Source organism: Ovis aries, chromosome 2 (genome assembly GCF_016772045.2).
Source record: "Ovis aries strain OAR_USU_Benz2616 breed Rambouillet chromosome 2, ARS-UI_Ramb_v3.0, whole genome shotgun sequence".
Taxonomy (NCBI): domain Eukaryota; kingdom Metazoa; phylum Chordata; class Mammalia; order Artiodactyla; family Bovidae; genus Ovis; species Ovis aries.
This window is the reverse complement of record NC_056055.1, coordinates 210144807-210167401: the sequence shown is the minus strand read 5'-3', so window position 1 is coordinate 210167401 and position 22595 is coordinate 210144807. Positions and strand designations below refer to the sequence as shown.

At 41.7% G+C, this 22595-nt stretch overlaps 1 long non-coding RNA gene across 1 annotated transcript; it reads left to right on the top strand.

The window, feature by feature from the left end:
- The first annotated feature begins 1157 nt into the window (after nucleotides 1-1157).
- On the top strand, nucleotides 1158-4604 carry LOC114112889 (uncharacterized). The gene is made up of 3 exons (XR_003588033.3): nucleotides 1158-1282; nucleotides 1712-1839; nucleotides 3781-4604. It is a non-coding gene; the product is annotated as an uncharacterized LOC114112889 (long non-coding RNA).
- The last annotated feature ends 17991 nt before the right edge of the window (nucleotides 4605-22595 follow it).

The following is a 22595-nucleotide window of genomic DNA, read 5'->3' as shown; positions in this document are numbered from 1 at the left end:
GCTAAAGATCTTATTAAGTAAGTGTAAATTGTACTCAAATAGCAGTGTCTGAGAGCTTTTTGACATCGCATAAGCATACACTAAGAGAAGGTGGTTTCCTAAGAGAAAACAGGACTGATGGATGATCTGTGTTCCCCTGAGCGTCTGTGGCCCTTCTCAGCAAGAAATCCAGCACTTGTCTGTGTCTTCTCACAGAGCCTATGTCTACTCCTCCATCTCTCAACATCCAACAGATCCACTTCTAATTTATGAAACTGTGAGTTCATGAGTAACAGATCGTGTGTGTCCAACTCTTTGCACCATAGACTGTAGCCCATTAGGTTCCTCTGTCCATGGGGTTCTCCAGGCAAGAATACTGGAGCAGGTTGCTGTTTCCTACTCCAGGGGATCTCCCTGGCTCAGAGATTGAACCTGTGGCTCCTGAGTCTTCTGCACTGGCAGGTGAAGTCTTTACTGCTGAGCCACCAGGGAAGCCCAAAATAGATCCTATAGCAGAGTTCAAATACTTCCTTCACTTCATCTTCAACCTCAACACTTACTCGCTTACGATTTCTCAACCAACTCCTTTACATATTTTCTCTTGTACCATTGTACATAAATAGTTCTTTCACCAGAGCATTGATTAATCTCTATCAGAAAAAAGGGGCAGCTATGCCAAATCTCACTGGCTGCCTCTCTGTTTCTCTTTCCCTCTCTCAGTGTCTACAGACATAGACAGGGTTATTCTTTTTGAAAATATTTGTTTATTTATTTGGCTGCACTGAGTCTTAGTTGTGGCATGTGAGATCTTAGTTCCCTGTTGTTTAGTCACTAAGTCGTGTCCAACTCTTTGCAGCCCAGGGGCTACCGCACGCCAGGTTGCTTCCCTAACCAGGGAAACCACCCGAGCGCCCTACATTGGGAGCTTGGGAGTCTTAGCCACTGGACCACCAGAGAAGCCCGCATATATGGTTATTCTTATCGCACTGGTCTCACAATGTCTCAGATCAGTCTAGGTGTATTCAGAGATAATGAGCTCCTTGTCCAACTCCTCTGCCAGTCCTTGCAATTTAAAGCCACTATCTTGGCTCTTTGGAACAACAACCAAGCTTTATGTCTGGAGGCTGTTTTGAGGAGTGTCTTTTTCTTCCTGCCTGAAACCTCCCCCTCCCAGCTTGTGCTGGTCTCAAAGCTAGGAATTGCTAATTGTTGATAAAGCTTAAGAATATAGTTCCTGTTCTCAAACTCCTTGGGCTTTGTTGAAAGTTCCAGAAAAGCTCCACCAAACATTTCACACGGAAGGGTGAGTGAAAGTAGCTGGTTTTCTGATGGAAGTATTGCTTCTGCATTTTCAAGCGCTAGTTTTGGGAATCAGACTTTGCTACTAACATTACCATGGACTAGTTGTGAGACATTAAGGAAGCACTTAACTGCTCAGCTGCAGTTTTTACAGCTGCCCAGTGGAGCTAATAATAGTAAAATGCTGTAAAATGCCTGATATATAGTAACTCATTAGATGCTAGCTATTATTGTTACATTTTGTTTATCTTTTTAGTGTCCTGACTATAGTGTTTTGTACTTGTTGTGGAATTTTAAAAATTATCAAGAAACTCTAAGCTTGGCTAAAAATAATGTAATTATTAGTGTATATCAGGGAGCTATAGTACCTAGAATACAGGAAATAATATATCTAATGTTCTCCAAACTAGTCAAACAAATTTCTCATCTCTAGGCCATACATCATAAAGGTATCTTTACTAAGATGTCACACTTTTTAAAGAGAATACCAGAATTGTGAAGAGTCTAAAACCATTTCCTAAGAGTGAAGAACCTGGGACTGTTGAAACTGGAGAAGAACTAGTAAGTATTTTCAGGTATTTAAAAGGGTCCCGTGTGAAAAAATAATCTAGATTAATTTTTTCAGAAGATGGAGGCAGTCTCTTAAGACTGAACCCTTAACCCACAGGATCTGATGCTGCCTACCTCTAGGTAGATAGTGTCAACATTGTGTTATATTGTACAACACCCAGTTGGTGTTGCAGAATTGCTTGATGGGAGGTTGAGGAGGAGGGAGGAAGCTCCATACATTTGAGGGACCAGAATACAAAGCTTTCAGGGTATTGTGTGTGGTATAAGGGAAAACAATTGTGTTTTTCTTTACATCTAAGAATGCTTTTCTAATAAAAGGAACCAGGGCTCCTAGGAGAAGTGATTAATTCCGAGGCAAGAACAGAGAAAATAAATATGAGTATGGAACATTTTGCGATACTAGAAAATAAGAAAATACTAAAAAATAAATAAATAACAGAGAGAGTCACAGGAGCCACCCTGATGGTGATCCTAATGACAAAAGCTAGACCCATTTAAACTGCTACATCTCAGCCTGATTTTGGCTAGTGAAGATTCACTGAAACTGCTACCCTACAGGGAGCTTTTTAACATGACCACATGGTGGGAAGCCGACTTTTCACTGCCCGCTTTCCCCTTGGAGCTTTCAGTTTTAATATCTCCATTAACTCAGAAGCAAACCAAAAAATTCCCCATGAGGTATAATACACATTATTAAAATTTTAGAGATAAGATATAATCGGCACTGTTCAGATAATTTTCCATTGATACTTTATGACACAGGAAATACTGAAATTCCTTAAACATCTGGAGTACGTGTCCAGACATGGAAAGCTGACTAGTGTAATATAACTCCCACGTCAGTGAACAGGGATCAAGCAACTTCTGAAAGGACAACAGTGTCAGAAGGCTGTCCTGCTGCTTTGCCGATGTTTCTTTCTGCCATGTAGCCAATAATAACTGACAACACTTATAGTGTGTCTAGGGTGGCAAGCATGTACCAATCACTTCACATCCATTTGCTTGTCCAATCTTTTTCACAGCCACCATATGAGACAGGTATTAGCAGTATCTGCACTTAACAAGGATACAAGTTCAGAGCAGTTAAATGATTAATCTAGGGCCACATACACACAGAAAGAGCAGAGCCAGGATGTGAAGCTAGATTTCTCTGACTCAGAATCCTCAAAGTTTACCTACCTACCAACAAGCAGTGTGTTATCCTGCACACCGCCTCCATGCAGGATAAGGACATGCTTTGACAAAGGAAGGCTGAGGGGAGGGGCTAAGAGGGGGCCAGAAATATGTACAGTCAACCCTCAGAATCTGCAGGGAATGGGTTGCAGGAGCCCCCAGGGATACCAGGATGCCCAGATACTCAAGTCTCTTCTATAAACGGCTGGTAGAGGGACTTCCCTGGCCGTCCTGTGGCTAAGACTCTGAGCTCCCAACACAGGGGGTCCAGGTTCAATCCCTGGTCAGGCAAATAGATCCTACATGTTGCAAGTAAAGATTTTGCATTCTGGAAATAAAGAATGCTGCAACTAAGACCAGATGTAGCCAAATAAACAATTTCCTTTTTAAAATGATTGGTACAGTTGGCCAACTTAATCCTCTAGTTTGAGATCTGAAAATTCAACCAACCTTGGGTTGATGCTGGAGGCCCTGGACAGAACCTGTGGATGTAGATGGCCAACTGTATGTTTATCGAAGAGGGGCAACTGTGCACTATTTCCTGGACATACCATTTCCAGCGATAATTTACTTGAAGGATATAATCTCACCCAAAATGAGAAGAGGCAGAGAGAGAAACAGGAAAAGCACCCCACCTAGAGGACTGGAAACAGAGGAAAGAGGGATCTTTGCACCTAAAAAGTGAGAGCTGTTTGGGGACTTTTCAGGCCTGTAACTCTCATGAAACCAGACTGGATGCTCTAACTTCTGTCATTTCAGACAAGTGTGCCAGCGAGACCATGAAGGAGAGTGTGACTGCAGGGTCCCTGGTGCCAACGGACATTCTTGCAACACATCTGTGGGCTCCATAGTGAGACAGAGCAGGACACTATGGTCCTTGCCCACAATGTCCTCAGCCTGCCTTTTGTCTGTGGAAAATCTTTAGCCAAAGAATAAGTTTAGGGACTTCCCTAATAGTCCAGTGGTTAAGACTCCATCCTTCCAATGCAGGGGGCACAGGTTCAATCCCTGGTCAGGGAACTAAGATCCCACATGCTGTGGGTGCAGCAGCAAAAAAAAAAGAAAAAGAAAAGAAAGAATTTAATCAGCAAAATGAGAAAATACAGAAACAAAGGAAATCAGTCCAACAAGACTGAATAATAATAAAGTCAGTAAACACAGTCGAGGGCTTTTAGTTCCTCCTCAAAGGCTATAGATAATATTCTGAACCATATTCTGTGAGCTGTCTTAGAGATACTAAAACCCTCAGCAGGTGGAAGAAGTTATCTGCCTGATGACCAGATTGTAGCCATGACATAAACGGCCACAGTTCTGAGAATTAGCCTCCAGGAAATGGGAACAAACTGACTCTGGAACCGAAGATTAATTGTACTTAAAATAATCAAGATAATGCTGGCCAGAATACCGCAGGACCAAATTCAAGATAACTGTCAGAAGTGAACTGTCAGAAACTGTGCTGTTTCTGCATGTAGCCCCTCTCTTTGCCCAGTGATTGTCAGTGGTGGTGGAGTCGGCCTTTGGACAGGAATCTAACCCTCCACTCCCATTCATGGCACCAGAAATAAACCAAGCTTTCCACCAAACTTGCTTTTTTATTGGCTTTTGAATGGTGAGCAGCCAAACTCCCACTTTCCATTACAGTAGTGGTTTGCCCTCCATGAAAGTCCTGCCTTTATCTGGGGGGAATGGGTTTGATAAGCCACCACAGGTCTAGGGCACGACACCACAAGTCACTGGCAGGTGGTTAAACAAGGGGCCGGATGCTGTGATCTTAGTTTTCTGAATGTTGAGTTTTAAGCCAACTTTTTCACTCTCCTCTTTCACTTTCATCAAGAGGCTCTTTAGTTCTTCTTCACTTTCTGCCATAAGGGTAGTGTCATCTGCATATCTGAGATTATTGATATTTCTCCCAGCAATCTTGATTCCAGCTTGTGCTTCAAAAGCTGGATTCCAGCCCGGCATTTCTCATGATGTACTCTGCATATAAGTTAAATAAGCAGGGTGACAATGTACAGCCTTGACATACTCCTTTCCCTATTTGGAACCTGTCTGTTGTTCCATGTCTAATTCTAACTGCTGCTTCTTGACCTGCATACAGATTTCTCAGGAGGCAGGTCAGGTGGTCTGGCATTCCCATCTCTCTAAGAATTTTCCAGAGTTTGTTGTGATCCACACAATCAAAGGCTTTGGCATAGACGATAAAGCAAATGTAGGTGTTTTTCTGGAGCTCTCTTGCTTTTTCGATGATCCAACAGATGTTGGCTATTTGCTCTCTGGTGGTTCTTCTGCCTTTTCTAAATCCAGTTGAACACCTGGAAGTTCATGGTTCATGTACTGTTGAAGCCTGGCTTGGAGAATTTTGAGCATTAATCTGCTAGCATGTGAAATAAGTGCAATTGTGTGGTAATTCATGGCAAATAGATGGGGAAACAATGGAAATAGTGAGAGACTTTATTTTCTTGGGCTCCAAAATCACTGCAGATGGTGACTGCAGCCATGAAATTAAAAGATACTTGCTCCTTGGAAGAAAAGCTATGGCCAACCTAGACAGCATATTAAAAGCAGAGACATTACTTTGCCAACAAAGGTTTGTCTAGTCAAAGCTATGGTTTTTCCAGTGGTCATGTATGGATGTGAGAGTTGGACTATAAAGAAAGCCGAGGGCCAAAGACTTGATGCTTTTGAACTGCAGGGAGATCCAACCAGTTCATCCTAAAGAAAATCAGTCTTGAATATTCACTGGAAGGAGTGATGCTGAAGCTGAAACTCCAATACTTTGGCCACCTGATGCAAAGAACTGACTCATTGGAAAAGACCCTGATGCTGGGAAAGATTGAAGGCAGGAGGAGAAGGGGATGGCAGAGGATGAGATGGTCGGATGACATCACTGACTCAATGGACATGAGCCTGAGTAAACTCTAGGAGTTGGTGATGGACAGGGAAGCCTAGAATGCTGCAGCCCATGGGGTCTCAAAGAGTCGGACACGACTGAGCGACTGAACTGAACTGAACTGAAGAACTGAACCATTGAGAAAAAACAGACAGACATGGATGCACCAAAACAGCAAGAGAAAGGCGTGAACACACAGGTGGGTACATGGTGTCAGGTATATGGTGCATCAGGCGGACACTGAGGAGCCCAACATGGCCAGAGGACAGACTATAACGAGTGGGTGGACATAAAGGCCAGAGAATATACTAGAAAGATGGGGTGGAGCAGCATAGGAAGTGCTTTCAGGTAATAGGAGACCCTGGAAGGCATTCAGCAGGCTTCGTGAAATTGGATCTGTGTTTCTTTAAAGTCAAAGGACAGGCAACTGGGAGGAGGGATAGAAGCAGGAAGCCAGGGAGCTACAATAGCATTTACAGAGAACTGGTCCAGCTCCAAGTAGACCTGCCCCATCAACAGAGGGCAGCCAGACATAACCTCTCTCCAGACAGTCCCTCTCTCCTAGGGAAAAGAAAGGCCAGGTGGCCAGATCTTCCCACTTTTCATGAAAATCTAAAACTGTGTCAATACATTCTGATGTTAACTATCCATGCACCAGCCTGATTTGTAATACTGATTTAAACTTTAAAAAATCATGACAATCAGGCAAGAAAAATATACTCTCAGTTAAATTTATGCACAATGAGGAACAAAGAAGGGATTAGAAATCCAGACAGCATAGTTTGGTAATTAAATCCTGCAATCAGACTGCCCTGGACTTGGATTCATATTTTCCCAGGAGGCCAGGAGTAAGTAACTTAGCCTCTCTAAGCCTCATTACACAAGATGATTGATGGGATTGTTGTGAGGGATAAATTAAATAACACATGTTAAGCCTTTAGTGCAGGATTGGGAATATAGTAAGTGCACAATATGTAAGCTTCCTTTGTTGTTGTATCAAATGCATTATTATTCTCTGTTGTATTTTTCTGTAGTTAGTGGATTATTCTCATTTCATAAGTTGAGTTTAAGATTCAAAGCACCACAAATAACTACTACAATCTTTTAAAAAAAAACAACAACAACCTATTTCTCTAGTTTTGATACCCATAGTAGTAAGAAAAGTAAGAAAAAAGGTAACTGGCATTATTCATCCTCCCTTTGAAAACAAACCAGAAGTTATGGCCCTGAAATTCATTGAGCCTTTCCCCCAAGAATACGAGGCTCTCCCTTCTCTGAAAGTCTTGTAAGTAAGTTTTTAGCTTGACAGACATTTTCCAGCTTACATTTTCAACACTAGAGTTTTGTAGACATTTAAAAAACCTAAACCTAAACTTTAAATTAGAGGCAAAGTTGACTATTTAAAGAAGCCTATATGAACAAATATCTTACTTGCTAAAGATAAGGGTTCAGTGATTTACACTTAATCCCCCAAATGTTGTGGATCCAAGTTTGCTCAGAGAGCATTTAGTAGAAGATTAGCAGCAGCTGTTTTGTCTGACCTGTTCTTGGGTTTCATGTCTGTCTTCTAGCAAAATAGGAAAGGAAAGATTAGGCTACAGAGGGTCAGAATGCAAATAACTCTGAACTGAGATCACTTACATTGCACTGGACAGAACTCCTCCAACTGCAAATGTCTGCAAACTAACCCATACAAGCTTTAACCGAAAGGATGATCTATAAGCCTTGGGCATGGCTGGGTGCAGGGGTTCAAGTAAGATTATCAGGAGCTGTTCTTTGTAGACTTCCGTCTTCCTCGGTCCTGTTTTCCTCTGTGTGGGCTTTGCTCTCACCAGGCTCTTTCCATATATGGTGGACCTCCATAGCTACAGGTGTACAGCATCCTGTAGCTCAGAATCCCAGTGGGGAGTTCTTAGAAAGTCTTGGCATTGAGTCTCCCTGGCCTACTTTGAGTTAATTTCCCTCTTCCTGGGTTGATCATCGTGGCCAGTAGAATAGACTATTCTAAGGGGTTAAGATGAAGCCTGGGCTTATTCCTGGAGTTAGGGATAGAATGAGCTAGACGGAAGCCACCTGGCTCGAGAATGAGGAAGAGATGTTCCCCTAAGGCAAAAGGGATGCTGGAAAGTGGAATGGATTGAAAGTAGGGAAAGGTCCAGATGCCTGCCTCCAAGGTGCCAGTGCCCTCCACTACAAAATCCAAACAAAACTGGTGACTTGATTTGTGGCCCAACATGTAGCGAACAATTCTGCTAATGCCTGCAAACCAGCTACTAGATAATCACCACCAGGAAGACAAGCTGAGAGTACAGTCTAGCTAGCACCTCTGCTTTCTCAGTCAGTTTTGACTTTATGATGCAAAATATGAATTTAGAGTGCTTTTTAAAAATTTTGCTATTGGGAGGATTTAGAGTTATATAAGAAATCCCTGTTGATAAAACCAAGTGGACCCTGGCATGGAATTACTGGGTGAAGTTAAGACTGTTCTATCATGAACTATGTAAAAAATAGGGCCAATGAACTTGCTGATTTCCTAAGGGCAAGACTTAGAGTGAACTGCAAATAATCACATTTCTTTGAATGGCCAAGTCTCCTCACCACCATAGCATCTATCTAGTCTTTAAGTCTGTTATCTCATTTTTGAAAACCAGACTTTGAACTGCTATAAATTTCCTTGTAAAACTCCCTCTTATAATTAACAGTATGATTGTGCAGCAAGAAGCGATTAAGATTTGGGATCAAAAGCTTTGACTTCAAGTCTCCAGCGGTCTTCTTTTTTGGCCTCATATGTGTTTTATTTTAGTTTTTATCAAGATATAATATTTGATATAGAACATTATGTCAGTTTCAGGTGCACAATATAATGTAAAATGATCACCACAAGTCCAGCTAACATCCATCACCACACATAGTTACAGAGGCTTTTTATTGTGGTGAGAATTTTAAGATCTACTCTTAGCCCCTTCCGAATACATATGTGTCCGTGCATGCTCAGTCGCTCAGTCCTGTCCAACCCTTTGGAACCCTATGGACTGTAGCCTGCTAGGCTTCTCTGTCCAGGGAATTTTCCAGGCAAGGATGCTGGGGTGGGTTGCCATTTCCTACTCCATTCAAACACACAACACAGTATTATTACCTGTAGTCGCCGCGCTGTCCACTACCTCCTCATCCAATGTCCTTCTTGCCAGTTGCACAGCCTCATGTTCTGTGAACCTGTTTCCTCTTCTCTCAAATACCCATAGAATTCCTGCCCTATCTACCTCGCCAGATTTTTATGAGAAGCAAATATGATCATGTTCAGGAAGCCAATATTTAAACTATCAAGTGTTCTACTTTATTGTAAGGTAGACACATGGAGTTATTCTATAATAAAACTGCTGCTTACAGAGCCACTCAACTTCAAACACATTCCTAGACTCTCCCCAAAGTGGGCAGCTATTCATATTTGAATATTTCATAAATGTGGATGGAAGTTTTTTGGAGGCTTAGGCTGCCTTCCTTTGAGAGAAATGAAATCTTATTTTCTCCTTTAATATAATAATTATGGCTTATTTAGCGGATTTTTTTATTCCTTTGTAACTAATCTATTTTTCTTTTGGATTATGGAAGTATTTCTTGAGACAATATTTGTTTCATCTGTATGTCATTTCTGGCTGCTATTTTTTCCATCTTGGATCCCTTTTCACTTCCTTCCCTTATGTTTAAACTTTGTTTCACGGTTCCCACCTCAACCATCCATTCACCCTCAAGCAGGAAATGGGATACACACACATACACATTCACACAAAGAAGAAGCTTATAGGTAAAAAAAAAAAACAGGAGGAAAGTTAGGAAAAATGCAAAATTGATGGGACTTGGAGAAGGATGTGTACATTAGTCCAAGCATTTGGACTGGGAGAAAAATTGCCATGAAGTTTGGAATACACTGAATTGAGGGGAGGAACAGAGAGTTCTAAATCATTGCTTTAAAACCCTGGGTCTCATTTTTATAGCTTGTTTTTTGGCTGCCCAAATGTTTAGGGGACTGCGTTCAGCTTAGGAGATATGGCTGTGCCACTTATGACTACCATTTAGGCAGTCTTTTGTAACTTTTCTGCACATGTCATTTTTGATCTTTGAGACAGGTTTTCAAAAAATAATGTGGATGAAACTCACCAATGTAATACATTGTAAAAGAAGCCAGATACAAAAGATCGATACTGTACAATTCCATTTTTTATAAACTAAGAAAACAGGCAAAATGATTGGATGATGTTAAAAGCTGGGCTTGAGTAGTGATGAGAAGCAGCACCAGTGGGTGTCTGGGTTTCTGCTAATGTTCTGCTTCTTGATATGGGTACTGGTTACAGGGTGTAATCAGTTTGTGAAAAATCACAGAACTGTATACTTACAATTTGGCATATATGTTATACTTTAATTTAAATTTTTTTGCGGGCTTCCCTGGTGGCTCAGACGTTAAAGCATCTGCCTGGAATGCGGGAGACCTAGGTTCGATCCCTGGGTCGGGAAGATCCCCTGGAGAAGGAAATGGCAACCCACTCCAGTATTCTTGCCTGGAGAATCCCTTTAAATAGCATCAATTGCTTTAAGAAAATATCAAGCGACTTCCGTGGTGCTCCAGTAGTTAAGATTTCACCTTCCAATGCAATGGGTGTGGGTTCAATCCCTGGTCAGGGAGCTAAGATTCCACATACCTTACGGCCAGAATACCAAAACATAAAATAGAAGCAGTATTGTAAAAAATTCAATAAAATGGTCCACATCAAAAAAAATCTTTAAAAAGAAAATAGCAACCACAGAGATCTTGAACTTATTTTCTCCTAATTAGTGAAGTTGGCTGGAGTGAAGAAGTAGGAAAGGTTCTTGACATTCAGGCTTTTACTGCTCAATTATTCATTCATTTAATACATGTTTATTTAAGAATGGGTTCAAGAACTAAAGGCAAAGAGAGGTCCTTGCTCTCACACAGAGTACAGTCTAGTTAGATGGGGGAGGAGATAGCTGTCAATCAAATAATCACACCAATCAATTTATAAGAGACAGAACGGAGGGAGGAGGAACCATGAGGAAGTCCTCCTCTCTGAGACAAGAAGGGTGAGTGGCCCTTGGTAGAGGAATAGAAAAGATTGGTTGTTATGTGGTATTTAAATGTTAGGCTTAATTAGACCACTAGAGGGCGGCCACAGACAGGTATTTGCGGCAATTCATAAACCGGTGGCGAACCGAGTCTAAAAGTTCTCATAGCTTTTGTTCAACTCTCCTTGATGGTGTTGCTGCTGCTGCTGCTAAGTCGCTTCAGTCGTGTCCGACTCTGTGCGACCCCATAGACGGCAGCCCACCAGGCTCCCCCGTCCCTGGGATTCTCCAGGCAAGAACACTGGAGTGGGTTGCCTTTTCCTTCTCCAATGCATGAAAGTGAAAAGTGAAAGTGCAGTCGCTCAGTAGTGACCCCATGGACTGCAGCCCACCAGGCTCCTCGGTCCATGGCATTTGCCAGGCAAGAGGACTGGAGTGGGGTGCCACAGCACAAAATATCTAACAGAAACTAATAATCAAGTGTCAATTTACATATGTTCGTTTGGCCGTGTAGTCTTGCCTAACAATATAATACAGATTCCTACCAAGCACCTAGTTGCCTTAAAAGAATAAAGTTAAAAAATCAAAAAGGAATGGTTAAAAGAGCCACCCCCAAGCCACAGGTATGCTATTACTATTGCTTACTCATTAGCACCCCAAAGTCCCTCACATCTACAGCATCCCAGGCCCCCACAGAAAGTACTTCACTGCATGATATTACCTGTTTCTCACTGAGGCAGCGAATGAGCTGGTAGAATTTTACATGTTGCCTTCAGAGAAACAAAGGCAGAATAAGCAATAATTCACCACATCCAAATAAATGATCAAGGATGAAATTAAGGTTAAAACCAAGTCAGTACTAGTGCACTAATGAGTAGATCTCTTTAGCACCTAAGCATTCCAGTAAGCATTTAAGGCATGGCTCTCCCTCCCTTAAAACTAATTTCTAGTGCAATTGAAAAAAAAAATGTATTTTAATTGTTTAAAAATGAAAGCAAATCTATCCTGGTGACAGGTGAAGGCCTGTGTGGTCCAGACATTGCCCGTCTCCGGGACCCCTTTCCTCTCCTCCTTTCCTTACTTCTTCCCAGTCTCAGTTGACTTGATTCCAGGAAGTCAACAAACATTTCACATTTTCCATCACTTCTCTTTCACATTTGCTGTTTCCTTTGCCTGAGATGTCTGTTCTCATCATCACACAAGAAGCTTTTTGTTCTTCAAATTCCAGTGAATGGTCACTTCCTGAAAAGACTTCGTAAACCATGCACCCCTGGCTGTCCCTTCCCATAGAACCTCGACCTTTAGCTGGCACTTTGATGCCCAGTATGCCGGTCCATATTTCCTAGCTGTGCTAGCGGCTGAATGTGGCCACGCGTCTGGTTAATGGTTGTAGGTGGAAACACTGTGTGAGACGTCCTAGAAGCCTCCTTAAGAGCAAGCAGAGGGACTTCCCTGGTAGTCCAGTGGTTAGGACTTCACCTTCTAATGATGGAGTGTGGGTTTAATCCCTGGTCAGGAAGCTGAGATCCCACATGTCTCATAGCCAAGAAACTAAATCATAAAATGGAAACAATTCGTAGCAAGTTCAATAAAGACTTTTTTAAAAATCCATATAAAAAAATCTTTAAAAAAAAAAGAAGAAGCAGAGAAGTCCTTACTTTCCTCTCTCCTGCTGTCTAGAATGCCAATATAATAACTGCAGCTTCTAGAAGCATCTTGGACTCTGAGGCGGCAGTGATGATGGGAAGAAGGGCAGAGAGGAACCTGGAAAATTAATGATACCATGGGATGGGAGTGGGATAGGAAGTACCAGCCTCTAGGTATTTTTTATATGAGAAACAGACTGCTTTACACCAGTGCTCCTTGTAGCTTTACTGCTACCTGGCACCACACCTCAAAACTAACAAACACACCACACCCGTCCCCAGACACACCACCCTATTGTCTTCAGCGCCCTTTCACTACCTGGAATAGCTCATTCATGAGAGCGGGGGCCTGTTCTGTCTTGTTCACTGCAGTAACCCCAGCATCTGCTGTAATATTTCTATTCCTTTCCAGAAATTCTTGGAATTTTGATATTTTTCCGAATTCCAAGAAAATCATTTGAGAAAACAGAGGAAAATATTATAATTCTTCCTACAAGAAATAAAGATTAATGATCTGCATGGAGCTCTTACTGGTTTGACGGAATCCACCAATATCAACAACTAATGATGGCGTGGCAGTCATGAAAAAAATCTGGACAGTTTCCAGCAGTTGTGCTACTTCACTATGCTGTAGAAGTGTTTTACTCAAAGCCTGGAAAGGTGAAAGCTTCAAAAACCACTAGCAGGAGGCATACACAGTGCAGATTCTGAAGGTGAGAAAAACGAAAGCAATGAGCTCAGATCCAGACGATGCGACTGGGGCTAATCAGTATGATCTGCAAAATGATGTCCTCCTGACCGTTTTTCAAATAAGAGAAATTATAATACTGTTCACATTTTCTCCAGTGAAAAATTCTCTTTGGCAACAAGAATGGGGGAAAAAAACTTTTAGGCTTTTTGAATGGCAAGGCACCTTGAAGCACACAGAAAAAATAATAATTGAGAGATTTTTAAAGACCCCAAATAAGAAAAATGGTTTTATGCCCACTGAAGTTGGGACACTTGTTTTCAAAGAGGAATATTACAAAATTGTGAGAGGAATATTGAATTGCTTGCAACTGGCTTGGTTAGCAGTTGAAAAAGTAAGTAACCATGATGCAATTCTTCTAAGCAAAAACAGAATTCTGCTAAAAAAAAATTAGAATCAAATTGCTTAGTGAAAGTGAAGTCGCTCAGTCATGCCCGACTCTTTGAGACCCCATGGACTGTAGCCCACCAGTCTCCTCCGTCCATGGAATTCTCCAGGCAAGAATGCTGGAGTGGGTTGCCATTTCCTTCTCCAGGGGATCTTCTGGACCCAGGGATCGAACCCAGGTCTCCTGCATTGCAAGCACACACTTTAACCTCTGAGTCACCAGGGAAGCGTAGGAAAAAAGATCTAATATCCCTCATTAAACATTTAAGCAATGTTAATAGTTTATATGAGGGGGACAGTTTCTTTGCTTTGGCAAACAAGAACAAAATCATTTAGTTAGCAAAATCATTACTGGAAAGATTCTTATGAAGGAAAATATGCCTCATCAGAAGACATGTGAAGAAGAGTAAATGTTTTTGTGGACTCTCCATTGTGAAATCTGAAACTGGTCTAAAATCTGAATTAGCAAAAATAATATAAACTTTAAGAAAGAAATGAAAATCAGAGAAATACAATATTTTAATCATTTTAAAAAGGGATACAGTAGAAAATACCACAACATTGTAGAGCAACTATATTCCAATAAAAATTAATTTTAGAAAGGGGATGAATTTATAATAAACTACATGTATCTTAATAATCAGCTTGAAGACACTTCTAGACATACTCTCAACAATTCAACTATCAGCACAAAATTAAAGAACAAGGCCTTCCCTGATGATCTAGCAGCTAAGACTGTACTCCCAATGCAGGGGGCCAGGGTTTGATCCCTCGTCAGGGAATTAGATTCCACGTTCTGCAACTGGGACTCCACATAGGGAAATAAAATGATTAATAAAAAAATAGATATCAGAATGAAAGAATATTCAATATCTGAAATATTTGTCATAAAGCAAGACAAAGATTATGACAACCAAAGCAATACATGTTTTGCTGCTGCTGCTGCTGCTGCTAAGTCGCTTCAGTCATGTCTGACTCTGTGTGACCCCATAGACAGCAGGCCACCAGGCTCCCTCATCCCTGGGATTCTCCAGGAAAGAACACTGGAGTGGGTTGCCATTTCCTTCTCCAATGCATGAAAGTGAGAAGTGAAAGTGAAGTCGCTCAGTTGTGCCCAACTCCTAGTGACCCCATGGACTGCAGCCCACCAGGCTCCTCCATCCATGGGATTTTCCAGGCAAGAGTACTGGAGTGGAGTGCCATTGCCTTCTCCGATAATCGGGTGCTGTTAAAAGTTCATTTTAAGAATGGTAACTTTTAACAGAAACAGAGGCACAGACATAGAAAACAAACTTACAGTTATCAAAGAGAAAGGGGGATGGGGGAGTGATAAATTAGGAGTTTGGAATTAGGAGATACACACTACTGTATATAAGATAAACAATATGGTCCTACTGTATAGCACAGGGAAAATTATATTTAATACCTTATTACAAACCATAATGGAAAAGAATATGAAAAAGGATATATATATGTATAATTGAATCTTTTTCCGTATGCCACAAACTAACTCAACATTGTAAATCAACTATATGTCAAATTAGAAAAGAATGATAATTTTTAAAATTTAAATGTTATGGTATTATTTTTTAAACTCTAAAACCACTGTACTTGGCACTTGTCTTTTAACGTTTTCTATTATCAAATATCGATACCAGGTAGAGATCGTCTTTACACTTCACTGAGATTGTCAACCTAAAACAGATAGACTACAGTTATTTCTCCAGCAAAAATGAGTTTATTTGAAATCAGTAAAAGATGACAATTCAGGGTCTGCAACTACAGTGCATGCACCAGCCCCCAGCAGAGGTGGAGAGGAGAACTGTTTTAAAGAGGGAAAAGGAAGTTGGAGGGGGGACAGGGCAGAGGAAGGTGCTAAACAAAGAGTCCATTGGAGGGATTGAGAGTTTGAAGTCTAGTGGGTTTTCTTTTTTTTGTGTGTGTGTGTGTGTGTCATGTTTTTAATTGTGGAAAATACTCACAACATACTTTGTACCATTTTGACAGTTTTTAAGTGATGCTACGGAGACACTACGCATATTTGCACTGTGATACCATCACAGCATCCTTTGTGTATCATTTTTTTAAATTTTTTTTATTTTATTTTATTTTATTTTATTTTATTTTTTTCCATTCATTAGGTTTTCCTTTTTTTTTTTTTAAATTTTAAAATCTTTAATTCTTACATGCATTCCCAAACATGAACCCCCCTCCCACCTCCCTCCCCATAACATCTTTCTGGGTCATCCCCATGCACCAGCCCCAAGCATGCTGCATCCTGCGTCAGACATAGACTGGCGATTCAATTCACATGATAGTATACATGTTAGAATGGCATTCTCCCAAATCATCCCACCCTCTCCCTCTCCCTCTGAGTCCAAAAGTCCGTTATACACATCTGTGTCTCTTTCCCTGTCTTGCATACAGGGTCGTCATTGCCATCTTCCTAAATTCCATATATATGTGTTAGTATACTGTATTGGTGTTTTTCTTTCTGGCTTACTTCACTCTGTATAATCGGCTCCAGTTTCATCCATCTCAACAGAACTGATTCAAATGAATTCTTTTTAACGGCTGAGTAATACTCCATTGTGTATATGTACCACAGCTTTCTTATCCATTCATCTGCTGATGGACATCTAGGTTGTTTCCATGTCCTGGCTATTATAAACAGTGCTGCGATGAACATTGGGGTACATGTGTCTCTTTCAATTCTGGTTTCCTCGGTGTGTATGCCCAGAAGTGGGATTGCTGTGGGTTTTCATTGGCCAAGTTGTGAGTCTCTCATTGCCTGAGCTCTTGCCAGGAAAGAAAGAGGAATCTTTTCTTCCCCTTGTTGGGCTCAGCTATCATCTAGGGCATGACAGCTCTCCCTTCTGGTCTCCTGACTTTATTTTAATTGAGGTTTCTGTTTATTTTTATTTTTTTACAAAAGGTAGTATAATCTTGCATCAGTATGTATTTCCATAATAATAAACCATTCATTTACTATTGCTTTTTTGTTTTTTACGGAAAACTTTGGAAACCTTTTAGCATAACTTTGTTGCAGAAAAATGGTTCACCATTTACTGTTATGGTCAGTTGCTATTTAAAAACATACAAAGAAGGACTTCTCTGGTGGTCCAGTGGCTAAGAATCTGCCTACAGTGGAGGGGACACAGGTACTACCTGGGAGGATCCCACACGCTGTGCATCAGCTAAGCCCCTGCATCACAACTACAGAACCCATGCGCCCTGGAGCCCGGACTCCACAGCAAGAGAAGCCACTGCAATCACAGCTACAGAGCCCAGGTGCCCTGGAGCCCGGACTCCACAGCAAGAGAAGCCACTGCAATGAGTAGCCCCTGCACCACAGCTAGAGAGTGGCCCACACAACTAGAGAAATGAAGATCCAGCATAGCCAAAATAAATAATAATTTTTTTAATGTAAAGAAAGGTATTACAGAAAAAAATAAAAGAATAACATGATTTTGAGAATTTCTGAGAACCCCAATTTCTCGGTCCAAAATCCTGACAATTGGTATCTATCAGGAATTTGCATAGAGCAGACACTCAGCATATATTTCAAATGAAATAAATGTGACCTTGTTCCATAGCCCCTGCCATCTCATTTAAAGGAGAAATCCAGGACCTCCTTTGAGGCTGGTGTGGGAACAACACCCTGAAATTCCTGAGAGCTCTGGTGTTTACTGAGATGGTCTATGAGACATAGTCTTAAGATCCTCAGAAGTACTCCCAGGCCTGCCCTGAAATTCTGTGATAGAGTATCTTATAGCCACACTCTGGATTTGAGCTTAGCCCCAAAGCCATTTCTTGTTTAAGAATCTTTTAATGGGAGTGACTGGGGATGACCGACAACTTTATTTGAGAATCCAGTAAATCTTTATTTCTTTGTGTTTTCTCCCAATTCTGCCCAAAATATGCATGATTTCTTGGTTAGAAACATTGGAATTGGGTCATCTCTCCCATCTTGTGTGTACATACTTGGCTTAGTTGCAGCACCAAGGATCTTCAATCTTCGTTGCTGCATGCGGGACCTTTTTTTTTTATTTTCCTAGTTGCAGCAAGTGGAATCTTTACTTGCTGCCTGAGAACTCTTAGTTGCAGCGTATGGGATCTGGTTTCCAGAACGAGGACTGAACTTGGGCCCCCTGCACTGGGAGTGCGGAGTCTTAGCCCCTGGACCACCAGGGAAGTCCCTCCCATCTTCCATGTTATCATGGGACCTAGGAAAAGGAGCTTGGCACTTTCTACATTCCTCTTGGACATCTCCCCAGCTGACCCATGAGTTAATTAAGCAGACTTTCTAATCTTCACTTTCCACAGGTGACAGTGTTGCTAGACTTTCTGCCACTACATGAAAGGGATCCTCTGTTTTCCAGCATCCGCATCCTTCACCCCCTCCCCAGCTGTCTTCATGGCCTTTTTGGCTTCTTCCTACCACGCTGTCCCAAAGCCAGTGTCATATGGTTTAGGCATTTGTTAGGGTAGCATCCCATTTCCAAGGACAAAATTCTGTTCAAGTTATCTATTGCTGCACGATAAACCTAGTGGTTGAAAAAATAACTTACTATTACTATATTTGGACACAGCACAGCAAGGACAGCCCATTTCTGCTCCAGAATGCCTGGAGCCTCACCTGTAATGAGTTGAATATCTGGAAGGCTAGCGCAATTGGAAGCTGGCTGGTATCTCTTTTTCCTCTCTTGATCCCCTTCTCCCTCTCCAGGGAGTTTCTTTGTGTGGTTAGTTTAGGCTTCCCTATTTGATGGCAGCCTCTGGAGAGTCAGTCTTCTTACATGGCAGCTCAGGGCTCCAGTCCCTGTCCCACGAGACATGAACGGAAGTTGCTAGTCTCTTAAGGGCAAGTCTGGGAGCTTCATTTTTCACAATACTCCACGGATCAAAGCAGTCAGAACTCACCCAAAATCAAGGGAAAGCAACATAGGTCCCATACTTCAATGAAAGTAGCATCAAAAACCTCTAGTTACCTCCCATCTGCCACATTGTTAATTCCTAGGGTGAAAATAATATAGTTAAAAACTTCACGATAACAGAAATTCAGGTATAACTTCACTCCTGCCCAGGCCATATTCTTAAAAGAAAATGGCCTTAGGGATTTGCCTGGCTGTCCAGCGGTTAGGACTTCACCTTCCAATGCAGGGGGTCTGGGTTTGATCCCTGCTTGGAGAGCTAAGATGCCACATGCTTGGAAGCGGCCAAAACCCAAAACATAAAACAGAAACAATATTGTAACAAATTCAATAAAAACTTTAAAAAAAGATGATCCACCTAAAAAAATAAATCTTAAAAAAAAAAAAAAGAGGTGTGAGGAGTGGCCTCAGATTCTTGGTTTCTACGGTGGTTCGTACTGTGATCATTTGAGACCCTTCTGTATGCAGTACACCCTGTGCTTGTGATAGTGAAATAATCGGTGTTCTGAATATTCCCCATTCATCTCTCCAGGTAACATCTTCACCTTTCTTCACGTGCTCTGTGTCCCGGGAGGCTCCCGGTTGAGTCCAGCCACGAGGTGACGCCAGCGGGAGGGCGATGGCTGGAGTAGGGGCGGGTGAATGAAGGCACAGTGTTTGTTCTCCAGCTCCCTCCCCGCTGAGTCACTGTGGTTTGGTTCTGGGGCTCCTACGCAGCCTCCTCCATTCAGCAGTCCCAGGGTAGTAACAGCTTCCTGGCTCTTGCTAGCTCTCAGGTACGGCATGGCATCGGCATCGCTTGGGTTTTGTTCCTTTCACCCTGACTCTTTCCGATTATTCTACTTGGGTCTTCTGTTTGCTTGTGGAGACTGAATACAGACGGTCTATTTCTTATAAAACTAATAAATTAATAAATTTTCTTACCAAAATTGTATCAATGTATTTTTCCATTCTTTTATCAGATTTTGGGTCCATGCCCCACATTTTTAGAGTTCTTTACATCTCAGGGAACTCAAACAGGGGCTCTGTTTCAACCTAGAGGGGTGGGATGGGGAGGGAGATGGGAGGGAGCTTCAACAGGGAGCAGACATATGTACATCTGTGGCTGACTCACGTTGGTATTTGACAGAAAACAACAAAATTCTGTAAAGCAATTACCCTTTGATTAAAAAATAAATAATTTGAAAAGACTATTAGCCCATTATCTGTAATACATCTTACAAATATTTTCTCTCAGTTTGTTAGCGGTTTGCTTTAGCCATTGTTGTTGTTCAGACACTAAGTCATATCTGACTCATTGCAATCCCATGGACTGCAGCATGCCAGGCTTCCCTGTCCTTCACTATCTCCCAGAATTTGCTCAAATTCGTGTCCTTTGAGTCGGTGATGCCATCCAACCATCTCATCCTCTGTTGTCCACTTCTCCTCCCTCAGTCTTTCCCAGCATCAGGGTCTCTTCGAATCAGGTGGCCAAAGTTTTGAAGCTTCAGCTTCAGCCTCAGTCCTTCCAATGAATATTCAGGGTTGATTTCTTTTAGAATTGACTGGTTTGGCTGGTTTTAGCCATCTAGAAACAAAAATTTTAATATTCTGTGTAGTCAAATATATACCTAAATGTATTTTTTCATTGCTTTTAGATTTGGAGTCTTTTCCCATACCAAAGTTGAAGAATTCATTGCTATTGTCATTCCAATCCCAAAGAAAGGCAATGCCAAAGAATGCTCAAACTACCGCACAATTGCACTCATCTCACATGCTAGTAAAGTAATGCTCAACATTCTCCAAGCCAGGCCTCAGCAATACGTGAACCGTGGACTCCCTGATGTTTAAGCTGGTTTTAGAAAAGGCAGAGGAACCAGAGATCAAGTTGCCAACATCCGCTGGATCATGGAAAAGGAAGAGAGTTCCAGAAAACATCTATTTCTCCTTTATTGACTATGCCAAAGCCTTTGACTGTGTGGATCACAATAAACTCTGGAAAATTCTGAAAGACATGGGAATACCAGACCACCTGACCTGCCTCCTGAGACACCTGTATGCAGGTCAAGAAGCAACAGTTAGAACTGGACATGGAACAACAGACAGGTTCCAAATAGTAAAAGGAGTGCGTCAAGGCTGTATATTGTCACCTTGCTTATTTAACTTATATGCAGAGTACATCATGAGAAATGCTGGGCTGGAAGAAACACAAGCTGGAATCAAGATTGCTGGGAGAAATATCAATAACCTCAGATATGCAGATGACACCACCCTTATGGCAGAAAGTGAAGAGGAACTCAAAAGCCTCTTGATGAAAGTGAAAGAGGAGAGTGAAAAAGTTGGCTTAAAGCTCAGTGTTCAGAAAACGAAGATCATGGCATCTAGTCCCATCACTTCATGGGAAATAGATGGGGAAACAGTGGAAACAGTGTCAGACTTTATTTTTGGGGGCTCCAAAATCACTGCAGATGGTGACTGCAGCCATGAAATTAAAAGACGCTTACTCCTTGGAAGAAAAGTTATGACCAACCTAGATAGCATATTCAAAAGCAGAGACATTACTTTGCCGACTAAGGTCCATCTAGTCAAGGTTATTTTTTTTCCAGTGGTCATGTATGGATGTGAGAGTTGGACTGTGAAGAAAGCTGAGCGCTGAAGAATTGATGCTTTTGAACTGTGGTGTTGGAGAAGACTCTTGAGAGTCCCTTGGACTGCAAGGAGATCCAACCAGTCCATTCTGAAGGAGATTGGCCCTGGGATTTCTTTGGAAGGAAGGATGCTAAAGCTGAAACTCCAGTACTTTGGCCACCTCAAGCGAAGAGTTGACTCATTGGAAAAGACTCTGATGCTGGGAGGGATTGCGGGCAGAAGGAGAAGGAGACGACAGAGGATGAGATGGCTGGATGGCATCACTGACTCGATGGACGTGAGTCTAAGTGAACTCCTGGAGTTGGTGATGGACAGGGAGGCCTGGCATGCTGCGATTCATGGGGTCGCAAAGAGTCGGACATGACTGAGCTACTGAACTGAACTGAACTGTCTTCTGGTAGTTGTATGATTTAGTATCTTACATTTAGATCTCTGATCACTTTGAATTGATTTCTGACTCTGGCATGAGGTATGGGTTTAATTTTATCTTTTTCCAAATAGTCCCAGCACCATTTATTTAAAAATCTAACCCCTTCAAAATAGGTATTTTTTGTTTTGAATGTGTACACACACACACACACACACACACACACACACACACACACACACACACAAGAATCTAAAAAGTAATCAGACTTGGGAGACAAGCAGTTCTCTAAAAATTTACCCCAGATGTGGAAAGAACCAGCGTCATTCAGTTCCGCGACTTGAGAGAATAAAGCAACTATTGCAGTATATACCTACAATTTGCAATGAAACACAGGGAGATGAGCAAGCATAGTCTCCACCCTAAGAACATAACCACCTGAAGGGGGCGATAAACACTTACATCAAAGACTGCAGTGAGCCTCAGTGTTTAATACAGTATATTTGTTGGGTTAGCACCTCTCTGGGCCCCCAAAATCTACACCCAAATATCCATGTGAAGTGCTTATGTATGTCTACGGTGATCCATGGTAGAAATGCAATTTGCTTGCTATTGTATATACTGAATGCTGATTTCGTATTCTCCAAGTATCCTGATCGCCTCTAACATTGATCTTCATCCCCATGATGGTCTCTTTCATGGGAGAAAGACTATTAATATGGTAAGACCTTTCATTCGCTCTACAGATACTTATCAAGTGGCTTCTGTGTGTGCAGAACTGCTCTCAGAGCTCAGATAGTAATAGAGAACAAGAAAGACCTGTGATGACTGCATCCTGGAGGCAGAGGCAGAAAACAAACATTTAAGGTATAATGTCAAGTAGTATGATGAAGAGTAC